Raw genomic sequence first — 15,223 nt, forward strand, 5'->3', positions numbered from 1 at the left:
TTTTAGATCGTTTAAAAAGAAGACAGGATAGAATAGTGGTGAAATAATCCACAAAAAATATACTCCTCAAATCTCATTATTATATTACCAGTTGTAATAAACATACAGAGGCTACTACATGTGCAGATGTGAAGTGCAGATGTCCAACTCGAATGGGAGGAAGAGTGAAAAGGAAGGCAAGCTTAGAGTCCTTGCACACAGGAAACGATGCAGATCTTACCTCCCCCAGAATCCTTGAAACCTTTATCTGGTATTTTCCAAGAAAATACATTGTCACTAGACTTGTCTATAATAGGGTCTGGGTTTCTTGAATTCTTGAAACACTGTAGAAATCCAAGCTGCAATGTGTGATGGTTGCACGTAGTTAGCATTTTAAAACATTATTTATACTGGCCCAGTATAAATAATATATTAGGCTGAGTAGCCAGGAAAAAGTGTCTCATCTCTCTAGACCTCAGCTACAGAGAAGAAAGTCCAGTGTGTTGAGGCACTATTTTTACTGTGTCTCATGTAAAACTCCACCAAAGCAGTGGGAACATTATGCACAGAAGGCCTGTCCTATACTCATGATGCTGTCAGGCACAAATAACCAAATGACAGAATGAGCTGATTAAAGTTATTTCTTTATTGCTGCATGCCTAGTTACAAGAATACTGCATAACGGACTTCATTTTCTTCATCTTATTTTTATTACCTGCTTACCACAAGAAATTCAAAATGGCTGCTATATTCTTATGCCACTTATTTTATCCTTGCAGTAATTTAGTGAAGCAAATTAGACAAGGTTCAGATGCTTACACAGCAATTATAGATCTTAGAATATGGTTTATTGTTAGTGTGATTTAAGAACAGAATGGTTTATTCAACAAACCATGTTTTGTTTTGTTTTTTTAAAAAAAGAACCCACCCAATAATTGACCCAATTTCATGGATGAGTGATTTGAATTTGGATTTCCCTGGTCTGATATTTATTACAATATAATTGCATTATTAGCTACAAACAGCTCTCTATCCGTGCACATTTCTTTTATACGTAGTTAGAAAACAGACATTACTATTTTTATCAATCTAAGTTGGTGTACAATAATTGTAGCTGCAGATGCTTTATTTTAGCTGTACAATGTTCTTTAAAATTATTTTATTAAAATTTGTAAATACCGTAGCTCATTTAGTTATTGTGTGCCACCCCTTGACTTACTAAGAATATAGTTTTTAATACCGTAGTGGCATTATTTTCAACATGAAGTCTTGTAAATGGAATAGATTAAGGTTTATATTGATATACATACAACCCCTATTTTAGACATGAAAAAACCCACTCTTTTTACTATCCTGTAATCCCTTAATTCAGGGTAAAGTCAGAGTGATTGGATGGAGCTGAACATACTGGTCGGATGCCTTTCCTGACATCACACTTAGTTCTTAGCTCTGAGGGAAAAACATCTGCCACTACCTAGGATTGAACTCTCAACTTTCCAAGTGAGAAATGAGAATGTTCACCACTAGGCCATCATCCTAGTCCCATATTTTAGACAAAATATAAAGGCCACTATAAATTGACATATGGCAGTAGGAAGAACTAAAATGAATTTCATGGTGTTTTATTTCTTGTAAGTTTGAATGACAGAAGAGAAATATTCATTGCAAATTACTAAAAAATACTTGTATCTGATAAATTTATTTACTTGTATCCCACCTTTATTATTTTTACAAATAACTCGACATGGAGAACATATCTAGGATCTCAAATCAAAGGTACTGAGCTCATTCGTTATCTAAATTTAAGATATAAGGAAGCAAATGACAGCCACTTGTAAAACAACCTGATCTTGACTCAAAGCTGCTTTTTTTCAAGAGGCAACAGAAAACCATGACCTGAATAACTGAGAATCTCCATAAACCTGATCTTGACCAGCTGGGCATTTGACTACAAAAAGGTACCATCTTTAGATCACAAACGTTTTTATATGATAAAAATCTACTCTATATTAAGCAAGCATAACATGGCAGCTCTATTTGCATTCACATGCATTCACAATACAACAAAACTGATATTACCACTACCAGAGGTCTTTCATTTGCAGCTTCAATCTGCTTGTTTAAAGCAAAATGGACATAACATTCTTTTTACCCAGATTTATCTGCCCTTGACTTTTTCCTGTATTCCTGATTGTGGAACGTACACAACATGTTGTTCTTAATATTATTTAAATAAGTATCTCAGTACAATAAATTCTGAAGTGCAGCCTGCAATCCAGCCTGTAAAAAGAAATGGGTTTTTCTCTGCCAGCATTTGATTGCCATGTACAGATCTGGGACTGCTTAAATCCCATTCACATGCATGCAACACCCATTTAATTAGACCTTTCATCTTGTTGATGCACACGCAAAGCATGTATCCTTGTTCATACTCTACCATGGTGGATGAAACTACTATCATTAACCAAGTGTATAAATGCACATAGACCACAGCAGAATGTATTTTCAGTAAAAGAGCTTTTTAATAAGAAAGCAACTTAATACAATTACATTTTCTTTCTAATCTTTCCATTTTCTACAGAATACTGGATTTTTTAAAAAAGAAAAGCTTCTGATTTTAGTGTTTTTAGCAAAAAACAAATGACAGATTCATATAATGAAACCTACCAGGCTTCTGGCTAGGATTATAGAGAATAATCAATGTATTTTGCAAACAGAAACCCTACAATTTTATTCTTAGCACCTTAAGAAACTAGATTGGAAAATACCTTTTCCTGCAAATTTGGAGAACTAATGGTGATCTGAGTAGAAAGTACAATTTACTTTTTTATTTATATATGTATGCTGACGGTCCAATTACAGATGTATATAAGACTCTTACTAAATTATGCATTCTCTTCATTTTCTTTAAAAGAGAAAAGTAATCATTAAATACCATAGTGAAAGTGGAAGTGGGGGCATATATTGATTTACCATAGCTATTTACATATCAATAAAAATAGATTATAGGAGATCACTAACTTGCATAAATATATATACTCTTTCACATTTGAATAAATATTCTAAAAAGAGAAATGAAATTCAAGTTTACTTTAACCAGTTGACCTCTAAACTTGCTTTTCAAATATTCATGTTTTGAAAGACAACATCAAAGTCCCCAGACTCTCTTTCTCGGTTCTTTATCTTTAATTTGAAATTGGACCAAATTGCTCTCCAGAGGATAACCAAGATGACACAAGGCCTCTCCACTTATTGTTCATTAGAATTATTCACATATATACTTTTAGGATTCAAATCCTAAATAGGTGTTTTTTAAATAAAACGATTAAAGATCAACATAACACAAGTCCAGCTAAAACAGGCCTCAGATATATCAAATATACAATATTCAATGAGATGAACATACTGTGGACTCAGATAAACAAACAGAAGGGAACAGGGAAATAGAAACTTATATCTCTGCAAGTCACTTCCTGTCTGTTCTCTAGAATAATCTAAATTTACTGTCTTCTCTCGTTTATAAAATCAGATGGGGAGGGTCGCACAATGCCTTGATAATTCTTGTTTGCAAACCTTATGAAAGTAGATCTGTGCCATTTCTTTTCACTTAATTTTTATTTAAAACATTTATAATGTTGTCATTTCGTATTCTTCCTCCATTTCATACTAGTATCAAGTGCAATGTATACCCTCCCCTATCTTCTTCCTCTCTTTAATCTAAAGTCCACCTTGTGGCCTATAAGGTATGTCCCATTTTAGTATTTATTTTGTGCACCAAATTTGAGGAAAGGAAAATTTTGCTATTATGCACAGCAAATAACACTGTGCTGCAAATGGCCAATATTCATATGTTGTTTCTCTGTAAATAAATAATAGGCATAATACTCGACTGAAGCTGCAGAAAGAGGAATTCAGAATAGCACAACCTAATTACTGATTCTGGATTTTAGCCAGATCACTGCAACTGACATCCCTGTTCTTGTGAGATCTTTCAAAAGTGCAGTGATTTGTTACAATGCTTCCCATAATTACATATGAATAGAAGTGAGCTTTCAAAGCGTTACATAAAAATATCTGTCATCAATTCATTAGGTATCAGAATTGCAAAATGCTGCTGTTTTAGAGATTTATCTTTATATCTCCAGCATCAGACAACAAAAAATGTGAATTGCAGCTATTGTGTAAATAAAGCAGGTGTGCAGAAAAGACATGCATGATTTAAAATTTAAAAATCCCTACTTGTATTGTCAGGGTTGCTAAACAAAAAGCAGTAAATCGGTAGCCCTAGTTTATGATCATTCATTCAACACAGTATTTGCCACTATAAATATTAAGACTAATTTTTATTGAGTGAAATATCAAAATTAATTTGTTTTAATTTTTTAAACCACAGTGACAAAAATAATGAGCGTTATTTTAAAAAATTAATTACATTTCCATCCGTGCAAATTAGATACAAAGCTAAAAATGTATTTAGATTGTTTTTATTTCGGTCAATAGAGTGAGACATGATTTAATTAATGGCTGAGTGCATAAAAATATAATTAATTAGCTAATACAAATATGAAATTTTTAAGTGCAGCAAGATGCATTCAGTTAAAGACAAGCTGCATTTGAGCAATTTTTAATACTTTCAAAATCATGCAGGACAAAATGTCCTCCCCACAATCGATTTACAAGATTAATCTGTGGGAAGAAAATGGCAATCAAAGTTGATTCCCTATGCTTTCTGTCTTGTAATGCCACAAAGCTGATGAGATTCTTGCAGAAACAAAGCAAGAACAGAGCTGCTGCCATAAGCCCTTCTCAAAATGAGAGGCTGTGATTCTGAAAAGATGGCTGCTCCTTCAAATGTTTGAAATCCTCTAATGAAAACAGAAGTCAATCAAAATAAGATCTTCTCATTGATATAGGACCATTATCTAGGAATCTCTTCTGAGAGAGCACCTTCTTCTCCTTTTGCTGCTTTCTTTCCCATCACATTTGCTGGCTTGTAAGACCCGGAAATTTATATATATTTTTCCTCCTAGTAACTTCTTACTTAAGGGATGCTTTTTTTTGTTTGTTTGTTTCTGCTTCATCATTCTCTGATTTAACATTTTTCTTATTATTTGGTGATGTGTTCAGGCATAAGGCAACAGGCTGTAAATATTCTGAATAAATAAATGAATATTTATTGGTTCCTTGGCGAACAGTTGAGGACAATGGACAGATGGAGGATACTGAAAAGGTGACACTGGAGACGGAACTGAGAGTGCAGTATAAGTACATTTTTTGCCTAGTGTGGTTGAAAACAGGAAAAAGCTACTGTTTCCGATCTTAATGAGAAGATGCAGCAGCAGTGTTAAACTCTTATATTGTGGTTGTGTGGTCTCTGCCTTATTATAATAATGTAAAGACCATCACTAAGAAGTGTCTATGTTGATATAAATTCAAGGAAGAACTAGAAAGTACACGTACTGTATTCCTGTGAAAACTAGTCTTACGAAAGAGAATTATAGCGTTCCATATACAATGGGTATAATTTCTCGATAAGACTAGATAGATCTTGTTTAAAATTATATTGTATTTAGTTTCATGCGTTAATTTAAACTGAAAATTTAATTAATACCAAACCAACATATTAAAGCTCTGATTTCAAAGTATTATTTGGAAAAAATGAATACATTTCTTCCAAATGTAAAATATATTGCACTTGCTTGCTTTTCTAGATAAATGAAGAATTTTTGCAAAAGTCAAAAGTCAAAAATTGTGAGATAACATAACTTCTGAGACTCAGTATTTTATATACACAACATACACTTCATTGTGAGAAATAAGGTGACATTATTACTGTCAGATAAACAAGTTGATGAACACAATAATCCAAATAGCTAAAAAAAACCATGGGCAATACAATTCATTTGAAAATCCACATTAATTTGAAGTTTTACTATCAAATCATCTCATAATGCACATACAATATTAAAAAAAACTGGACTTCTTTTGTTATCTACCTTGCCAATTGCATTCAATGAAAAGCTAATTTTAATATGTGGATTATCCTGGTTAATAATAATAGATTTCCCACTTTGTATGTTTCCTTCATCTTCTGTTAAAGATCTTTTTCTCAATACCTACCAATACACATTTTGGTAAAATCTGTAAAAGTCAACTTAAAAGTTTTCATTTCAACTTTATCATGGAAAATTGATCAACCAGCATTCACATAAACCTGGTCTAATTTTGCTTATTTTAGGAAACTCTTCAGTCTGACACAACAAAAGCAGCAGGAAAAATTACAGAAAACAAGGAGAATTTTTTTCTATTTGTTTTGTTTACCAAATGTGACTTCCAAACTATGTGACACCCACCTTCAAATAAATTATTTCCTCTGGACGCAAGCATAAATATTAGTTTATTAAAAGATATAACTTTCAGTGTATCTTCCATAAACATTTATTAAAACTTTTAGTATATTCATCATTTTTAGTTTTTCTGTTACTACCTAACAAAAATGTTCCATTTTGAAGGACTAGAAATCTAACATTACATATAAAAATACTGGAATTCCATTAACACATGCACATCTCTAAAGACACTGCCAAAGTTTATGTTACTAGACTCTGGAAGTCACCTGCTAGTGGAAAACCACAGCTGTAGTAGGCAATTGGCTAGCCCTACAAGTTTAGCAATTCTCAAAACTCATTTGGGGCTTTGCTACTGGCTTTGTTTGTAAATGTCTGGTTTGGATTTGCCCAACCAAAACTGGAGACGGTTTTGCCAGTGCTGATCAGCTTTCTTTAAAACAAAAAGTTTAATCAGAATCTCCAGGAGATCATCATCTAATTTGAGAACCTCTAATTTGATACATTTTTTCCCAGGGATGGGTTCTAAAATTTTTTACTACCAGTTCTGTGGCCGTGGCTTATTTTGTGGGTGTGGCTTCATGGTCATGTGACTGGGAGGGTATGACCAACTCAATGTCATTCACGTCAAGGGGTCCCTCGCCTTGCCCCTCCCCTCTCAGCCATTCCTTGTCACACCCAGCCTCAATGTATATCTATAGTTCTGTAAAAATGTTGTTCACCTTTTTTCAACTTTATTATCTACATACTATAGATGTACTTTCAAGGACCACTGAAAGGAGGAAATGGCTCACATGCTTTGCCCAAAAGTGTGATAGGCAACAGACTTTTAAGGGGCTGCCAGAAAGAATGTATAGGTAATGTATTTTCCAAAGCACCAGAAGGCAAAATAAGAAGCAATGGATGGAAACTGAACAGAGAGAAGCAACCTAAAACTAAGTAGAAACTTCCTGACAGTGAGAACCAATATAGGTGCAGAAATATTTCAATTCATAATTTCATGTATAAAATAGCCATTTGTGCATATTGTTCAAAACAGTAATTAGTATTATGGCTGATATTTGACAGCAAGCGTAAAAGTCAAAGATCGTAAGTATGCTTCTTTCTCTGTATGTATACAAAACATCACATCAAAAGGAATATCATATTAAAATGGACTTATGCAACCTGATGTACAAAATAAACACATACATATTTATCGTATTTTTCGGAGTATAAGATGCACCTTTTTACCTCCCATAAGGGGGTGAAAATTTAAGTGTGTCTTATACACCAAATGTAGCCCTGCCCACCCACTGGCTCCCACCCTTTGGCCTGTGCTTCCAGCAGTTACCTTCTTGCAAGCAAACAGCAAGAAAAAACAGCTCCTTTCAGCTTCAGCATAGGTTAATTAGCAGAAGTTGATTAGATCGACCTCCCGACTCTCAGCCGATTTGCTCTCAGCTGTTCTGCGCAGGGCTCTGCTGCTTGATGCAAAGAGTGCTGGAGCAGATTTTTTTCCCTAGCTATGCTGAAAAACGAAACTGAAAGCTTTGCTCCAACGTGGCAAAATGAGGCAGAGAGAGATTTCTTTTTCTTTTTCCTCACCAAAAAAGGTAGGTGTGAACAAAGGTAGGTGGGAAATTTAGGGCAAAAGAGGGGAGTTCAAGATTTTAAAACACAAAAGAAAAAAGGCAAAAATAAAAATGGGAAAGGAGAAAAAGAAATGAAAGAGAAAGATGTTATACATATTTAGAATTGAAATATGAATAGTAGTAGGAAATAAATGGGAAATCATGATTGTAAAAATGAAATGAATAATAATTGGAATATTTTTCTATATGGGTAAAACTTTGGGTTATTGGGAGAATTTAAGATGTGAAAATGAGTAACATAAGGGGAAAGCTCTATTTAGGGAATTGTAATAATTGAGATACTATTAACTGTATATTGTGTTGAAAGCAGAAATGGTTAAGTTGTGGTTTGGAGGAATATATGGGGGAAGTTATTTGGTTTATTATTATTGGTAAATATAATTAATTGATTTGTAAGAAATTGGATTGCATGGAAATAATTGGAATATTCATGTTCATATTGATTAATATACAAAAAAGATAGTCATATAACTAATTGATTTATATAAAAATGTTGAATTTGTATTAAACAATTGTAATATTACATAATTAACCAATGTGAGGATGGATATAAAAATAGATGACAATGGGAAGGGGTATAATATAAAATAGAAGGGAAAAATTGAATTTGATTAAGATTAGAGATGAGAATGAAGGGTAATATTGGTTTTTTTAAAAAAAATAAATGAGGAATAAATATGGCAAAAAGGAAATATGGAAATTGTAAATTTAATTGAAATGACTAAATACTGTTTAAATTTGTGAACCAGCCAAATACTCTGTTCAAAGAAAATACATTGTATGTTTGTATGTGTGTTTGTCTAAAAAATAAAAAAAATCCTTTTTTAAGAAAAAACAACCAAAAAAGGTAGGTGTGTCTTATACTCCGGTACGTCTTATAATGCGAAAAATAAGGTATGCTCTGGACTATAGATATTGAATGCATGCAAATCCCTGAAAAATATGTGGTAGCCCTGGGCAAAAGGCAGTAAAATCACTCTAGGTGTAGGGACAGTGTAAAATATTAACAGATGATAAATAAAGGAACAATTAAAAATAATAGCACCGAGGTTTTTTTTTTCTCTCTTTCCCTTCCTCTTTCTTTCTCTCTTTCTCTCTGTTTCTCTGCCTTTTTTGGGGGAAGGTGTTTGTGGTTATGACAACTACTTTCAAAATTGTTATTGGATATTTCCTGTTACATGAAACTGTTAAAAGGGTTTTGCAGTCATATAATGCAACAAAACATTTTTTTAATGGTAAAAGTAAACTGACATATGAAGCTACTTCTAAATAACTACGTAAGAGAGGAATAAATATTTTTTCTGAAAATTACTGGTGCAAATACACAAAATTCAAGCTGTAATGTGTGGTAATATTATTTATAATAGAATTTTGGTGGAGGAAATAAGAGTAGCAAAGAGATTGACACATTGAGAACTACTTGAAAGTGATAAAGTCACTGTATATGAGTTGGGTAGCTATATAAATTTGTTTAATAAATACAATGAAAAAGGTCTTTGGGGATTCCAGAATTTACATGGCACTAATTGGATTTTTGATCTCCCTTTTATTTTGAGACATAATGGACTAGTTTTACTCTGTAACTAAATTACACAAGAGAATGTAGTATATATACCAAAAATAATTCAATAACAATTTAAACTGATACATTGGGCTAAGTGATGTAGGGCTTGATCTAATTTCAGGAAAGTTCAAGCCTCTATTAAGAAATACCTGCATTCTCTCTCTCCCTTCCTTCCTCTTTTTCTTTCTTTCTCTTTCTTTCTTTCTCTCTTTCTTTCTTCTTTCTCTCTCTCTTTTTCTCCTTTCTCCCTTTCTATGAAGAACTCCAGAAGGTCTTTGGTAGAAGGAAGAAAAGCCAGACATTTTGAAACTCAGAACATGCCCATTGATCATCTGGCATTCTTAGAGCTCCACTATTGATTAGCTTAGCCTGAGCAAGTATAGCTAGCAGCCACTTATAGTAAACTCTCAACTCAAGCTCAGTGCACATGGGGATCCCCAAACAGTGAGGATAAAGTGTGAGTAAAAGGGTTTACCTTTCCCTCCCTCCCTCCCTCTCTTTCTCTCTCTCTTTCTTGCTTTCTCCCTCCCTCCCTTTCTCCTTTCTCCCTTTGGAGAGGGAGAACCCCAGAAGGTCTTTGATAGGAGGAAGAAAAGCCAGACATTTTGAAATGTTTTGTAGCTTAGCCTGAGCAAGGACAGCTAGTGAAGGCAATTATAATAAGCTCTCAACTCAAGCTCAGTGCACGTGGGGATCCCCAAACAGTGAGGATGAAGTGTGAGTAAAAGGGTTTACCCTTCCCTCCCTCCCTCCCCCTTCTTTCTTTCTTTCTTTCTTTCTTTCTTTCTTTCTTTCTTTCTTTCTTTCCTTTCTTTCTTTCCTTTCTTTCTTTCTTTCTTTCTCCCTCCCTTTCTCCTTTCTCCCTTCCTGTGAAGAACCCCAGAAGGCCTTTGGTAGGAGGAAGAAAAGCCAGACATTTTGAAACGTTTTGTAACTTAGCCTGAACAAGGCTAGCTAGCAGGCACTTACAATAGGCTCTCAACTCAAGCTCAGTGCACATGGGGATCCCTAAACAGTGAGGATTTCTTTCTTCCTTTCTCCCTTGAAGCCCCTCCCCCCCCCGCAGCCTGTTTTTACTTCCTGGGGATTGCAGGGAATCAACCCCGTGCCCCATTTTGGGCTTAGCAAGCCTCCCTGCAGCTCCTGGGAGCCAAAACGGGGCGTGGGGGGGATGCAACTCAGTTGGGGCGCAGGGCAGGCACCACGTGGGAAGGCAGCTTAGGTAGGGAAGCCGCCTGGGTGGTGAGGAGAAGAAGAAAGTGACTGGGCGGGGCGGTGACCGGGGGACCGGTTCGGAGGTGTGGCCAGCCAGCCATTACTACAGGTTCTGCGACTCTCGCCAATTTACCGCTACCGGTTCTCCCTTACCGGTGCGAACTGGTAGCAACCTACCCATTTTTTTCTGATGAACGTTGAAGTGTAGCATCAATGACTGAAAGAAGTATCTTGAGACTCTCATTCTAAACTATTATTTATTAAATCTTTAAACACAATTCATTATTGTCTTTATTTCCTTAATTTCCAATTAAAAATATACCGTATTTTTTGGAGTATAAGACGCACCTTTTTACCCCCCAAAAGGGGGTGAAAATTTAGGTGTGTCTTATACACCAAATGTAGCCCTGCCCACCCACTGGCTCCCACCCTTTGGCCTGTGCCTCGCAGCAGTTACCTTCTTGGAAGCAAACAGCAAGAAAAAACAGCCCCTTTCAGCTTCAGCATAGGTTAATTAGCACAAGTTAATTAGATCGGCCTCCTGACTCTCAGCTGATTTGCTCTCAGCTGTTTTGCGCAGGGCTCTCCTCCTTGGAGAGGAGTGCTGGAGCAGATTTTTTTTCCCCTAGCTATGCTGAAAAAACAAAACTGAAAGTAAAGCAGGCTCTTTGCTGCAAAGTGACAAAATGAGACAGAGAGAGATTTCTTTTTCTTTTTTCTCACCAAAAAAGGTAGGTGCAAACAATGGGAAATTTAGGGCAAAAGAGGAGAGTTCAAGATTTTAAAACACAAAAGAAAAAAAGCTCTATTTAACTAGGAAATTGCAATAATTGAGATACTATTAATTGTATATTGTGTTGAAAGCAGAAATTGTTAAATTGTGGTTTGGAGAAATATATGAGGGAAATTATTTGGTTTATTATTATTGGTAAATATAATTAATTGATTTGTAAGAAATTGGTTTGCATGGAAATAATTGGAATATTCATGTTCATATTGATTAATATACAAAAAACATAGTTATAACTAATTGATTTATATAAAAGTGTTGAGTTTGTATTAAACAATTGTAATATTAAATAATTAACCAATGTGAGGATGGATATAAAAATAGATGACAATGGGAAAGGGTATAATATAGAATAGAAAGGAAAAATAGAAGGGAAAAATTGAATTTGATTAGAGATGAGAATGAAGGGTAATATTGGTTTTTTTTAAAAAAATAGATGAGGAATAAATATGGCAAAAAGGAAATATAGAAATTGTAAATTTAATTGAAATGACTAAACACTGTTTAAATTTGTGAACCAGCCAAACACTCTGTTCAAAGAAAATACATTGTATGTTTGTATGTGTGTTTGTCCCCCCCCCCAAAAAAAACACAACGAAAAAGGTAGGTGCGTCTTATACTCCGGTGCGTCTTATACTCCGAAAAATACGGTAACTTCTAAACTATGGGTTCCACTTTTGAGAAATAAGTTACTTGACTTACTATAGCAGGAGTGTCAAACTCGATTTCATAGAGGGCCGCATCAGGATTGTGTTTGACCTCGAATGGCCAGGGGGGCATGGCCAGGGGGCATGGTAGATGTAGCTAGGGGTGGGTATGGCCATGGTGGGTGTGACATGGGACTCCTGTCAGGGGCACCTGTGGTGGCCATGTGCTAAGGCAGGACTTCCCTCAGACTCTCCCTCCCTCTCAATATAATATCCTTCCTTCCTTCCCTTCACTTTTCATTCTTCTTTTTCCTTTTTTTTTTATTTATATGCCGCCCTTCTCCGGAGACTCAGGGGGGCTTACAAGGCATTAAGCAATAGCCTTCATACTTTTATATATTTTATACAAAGTCAGCTTATTGCCCCCACAAATCGGGTCCTCATTTTACCTACCTTAGAAAGGATGGAAGGCTGAGTCAATACCTTCTACCTTAGAAAGGATGGAAGGCTGAGTCAATACCTTCTACCTTCTCCTCTTTCCTTCCTTGCTCTCTTCTCATCTTCCCATCTTTTTCTTTGTCTTTCCTTTTCTCCTTTCCTGTCCCTTCTTGCATGCTCAAATACAAAAGGGGAAACATTTCTTTTGTTTTTAGTTTGTTTTGATAGCCCTCTGTAGTGAAAACAGAACTTGGGGGGGGCATGTGTGGTGTCCCCCCTCCCGAGCTCCATTTCACTAGCAGAGGCACCATGGGCTGGTCCTTTGCTGTTTCCAGGCCAGCCTCATGGGCTGGATCCAAGCACTCTGTGGGCCGCATCCAGCCCACGGGCCTTGAGTTTGACACCTCTGTACTATAGCAAACATGTTATTTTGATTTGTATTTGTCTGTTAGATTAAGGCCATTCCCCTGCAGACTGTTTTGGGCAGCTGACATTAAAAAAGAATAAAAACCAACAGTAGACAAAAGAAACTCTTGTCAAGACAAGACAAACTCCATATGTTGTACAAAATATACCCAATAGAAATAATTTTACATATTAGCGGAATCTGGGCCATTGCTAAATTGCTCTTGTGATTACATACCTGTTTTCATGAATTTAATCTTAATTATTTTTCAATTTAGGAGACTAATTCAGGGGGGAATAAGGCTTTCTGTTTTCATTATTCATTAGTCACTGACAAAAATGTTTTCTGAACTACAGCGAATTACAATAAAATCCCCCATATATCTTAGTTTAGAGGGCACTGTCTAGTAGTAATTGACATGCTTTGTGCTTAGAAAATTCCTGGTCCTCCCCCAGAATTTCTTTATTTCCTCTCAGAAGAATACAGGTAGTTCTCACTTTAGGACTACAATTGAGCCCAAAATGTCTGTTGCTAAGTGAGACATTTGTTATGTGAGTCCAATTTACGATATTTCTTGCAAAAGTTGTTAAATGAATCACTGCAATTGTTAAGTCAGTAACCCGGTTGTTAAGTGAATCTGCCTTCCCACTGACTTTGCTTGTCAGAAGTTCGCAAAAGGCAATAACTGTAGTCATCATAAATATGAGTCAGTTGCCAAGCATTGAATTTTGATCACATGACCATGGGCATGCTGCAAGAATGATGATGTCACTTTTTGAAGTGACGTAACTTCGGTCATTAAATGAACTGTTGAGCAAAGATTCTGATTATTTTATGCATAAAAATAAAAATAAAATTAAAATTTTCTTACATTTTTTTTCTACAATAGTGCCATATTTCTGAACCGTGGCACTTTAAGAAGGTGTATGGACTTCAACTCCCAGAATTTCCCAGCTAGGCAAACTTTCTTAAATATCTGTTTTTGTAGATCCTTAACTTATCTGCCACTCCCAGCTCACAACCCAATTTTTTTCTTCCATAATGTATCAACCAACAACTCCCAGAAAATTCTTGGATCAATTCATTGCTCATTACAGAATAATATTCCAATTGTCTTAGGTATGCCTATTAAGTTTTATTTATCTCAAAGGCAAATATAAGGGGTCAAAGTGGATGAAAGAAACAGGAAAGAAATAAAATTCTGTATACTTCAGAAATCATACATTAAAAAGATTCATCATTGTTTGTGTGCCATAACATTAATCAAAGCAAAGAGGCTTATTTAGTCACTGAACAATTTTATACATACCGTATTTTTCGGAGTATAAAATGCACCTTATTCGCCCCTAAAAGGGGGTGAAAATTTGGGTGCACCTTATACACCAAATGTAGCCCCGCCCAACCACTAGCCTCCACCCTTTGGCCTCTGCCTTGCAGCACTTATCTCCTTGCAAGCAAACAGCAACGAAAAACAGCTCCTTTCAGCTTCAGCACAGGTTAATTAGCACAAGTTGATTCTATCGGCTTCCAGACTCTCAGCTGATTTGCTCTCACCTGTTTTGCAGGGCTCTGCTGCTTGCTTCAAAGAGGTAAATTGCTGGAGCAGATTTTTTTTTTCCTTGTGCTAATCAAGCTATGCTGAAAACGAAAATGAAAGTAAAGCAGGCTGTTTGCTGCAACGAGGCAAAATTGCTCAGAGGCAGAGGAATATTTCTTTTTCTTCTTTTCCTCACCAAAAAAGGTAGGGGTGTCTTATACTCCAGTGCGTTTTAATACTGCAAAAAATACAGTATATCCAAGTTTGTTGGATGACAATATGACAGAGGACATATTAATTAAACATTTTCGTTACTTAACCTTAGCTTCTTGTTCTAATCTTAGCTTCAGAAGTCCAAAATCACGTGAGATAATATGTGTGTGATTATTATGACATCTGTATGCTGCTAAGCAAGCAGAACAATAGCAATAGTAATAGCAATAGCACTTAAGACTTATATACTGCTTCACAGTGCTTTACAGCCCTCTCTGTATATAGACAGAGTCAGTATATTGCTCCCAACAATCTGGGTCCTCGTTTTACCGACCTCGGAAGGATGGAAGGCTGAGTCAAGCTTGAGCTTGGTAAGATTCGAACTGTCAAATTGCAGGCAGCCGGCAGTCACCAGAAGTAGCCTGCAATACTGCATTCTAACCTCTGCGCCTC

At 35.6% G+C, this 15,223-nt stretch overlaps 1 protein-coding gene and 1 long non-coding RNA gene across 20 annotated transcripts in view; one reads left to right on the forward strand and one right to left on the reverse strand.

The window, feature by feature from the left end:
• The window catches only part of ZMYND11 (zinc finger MYND-type containing 11), a 115,496-nt gene that overhangs the window by 89,496 nt on the left and 10,777 nt on the right, over window positions 1-15,223 (reverse strand). The gene's annotated exons all lie outside the window — the stretch shown is intronic.
• Window positions 1,841-6,359, forward strand: LOC117655032 (uncharacterized). Its single transcript, XR_004588507.3, has 2 exons — window positions 1,841-1,937; window positions 6,218-6,359. It is a non-coding gene; the product is annotated as an uncharacterized LOC117655032 (long non-coding RNA).

Source organism: Pantherophis guttatus, chromosome 4 (genome assembly GCF_059756535.1).
Source record: "Pantherophis guttatus breed Tessera chromosome 4, ASM5975653v1, whole genome shotgun sequence".
NCBI classification, from domain to species: Eukaryota; Metazoa; Chordata; class Lepidosauria; order Squamata; family Colubridae; genus Pantherophis; species Pantherophis guttatus.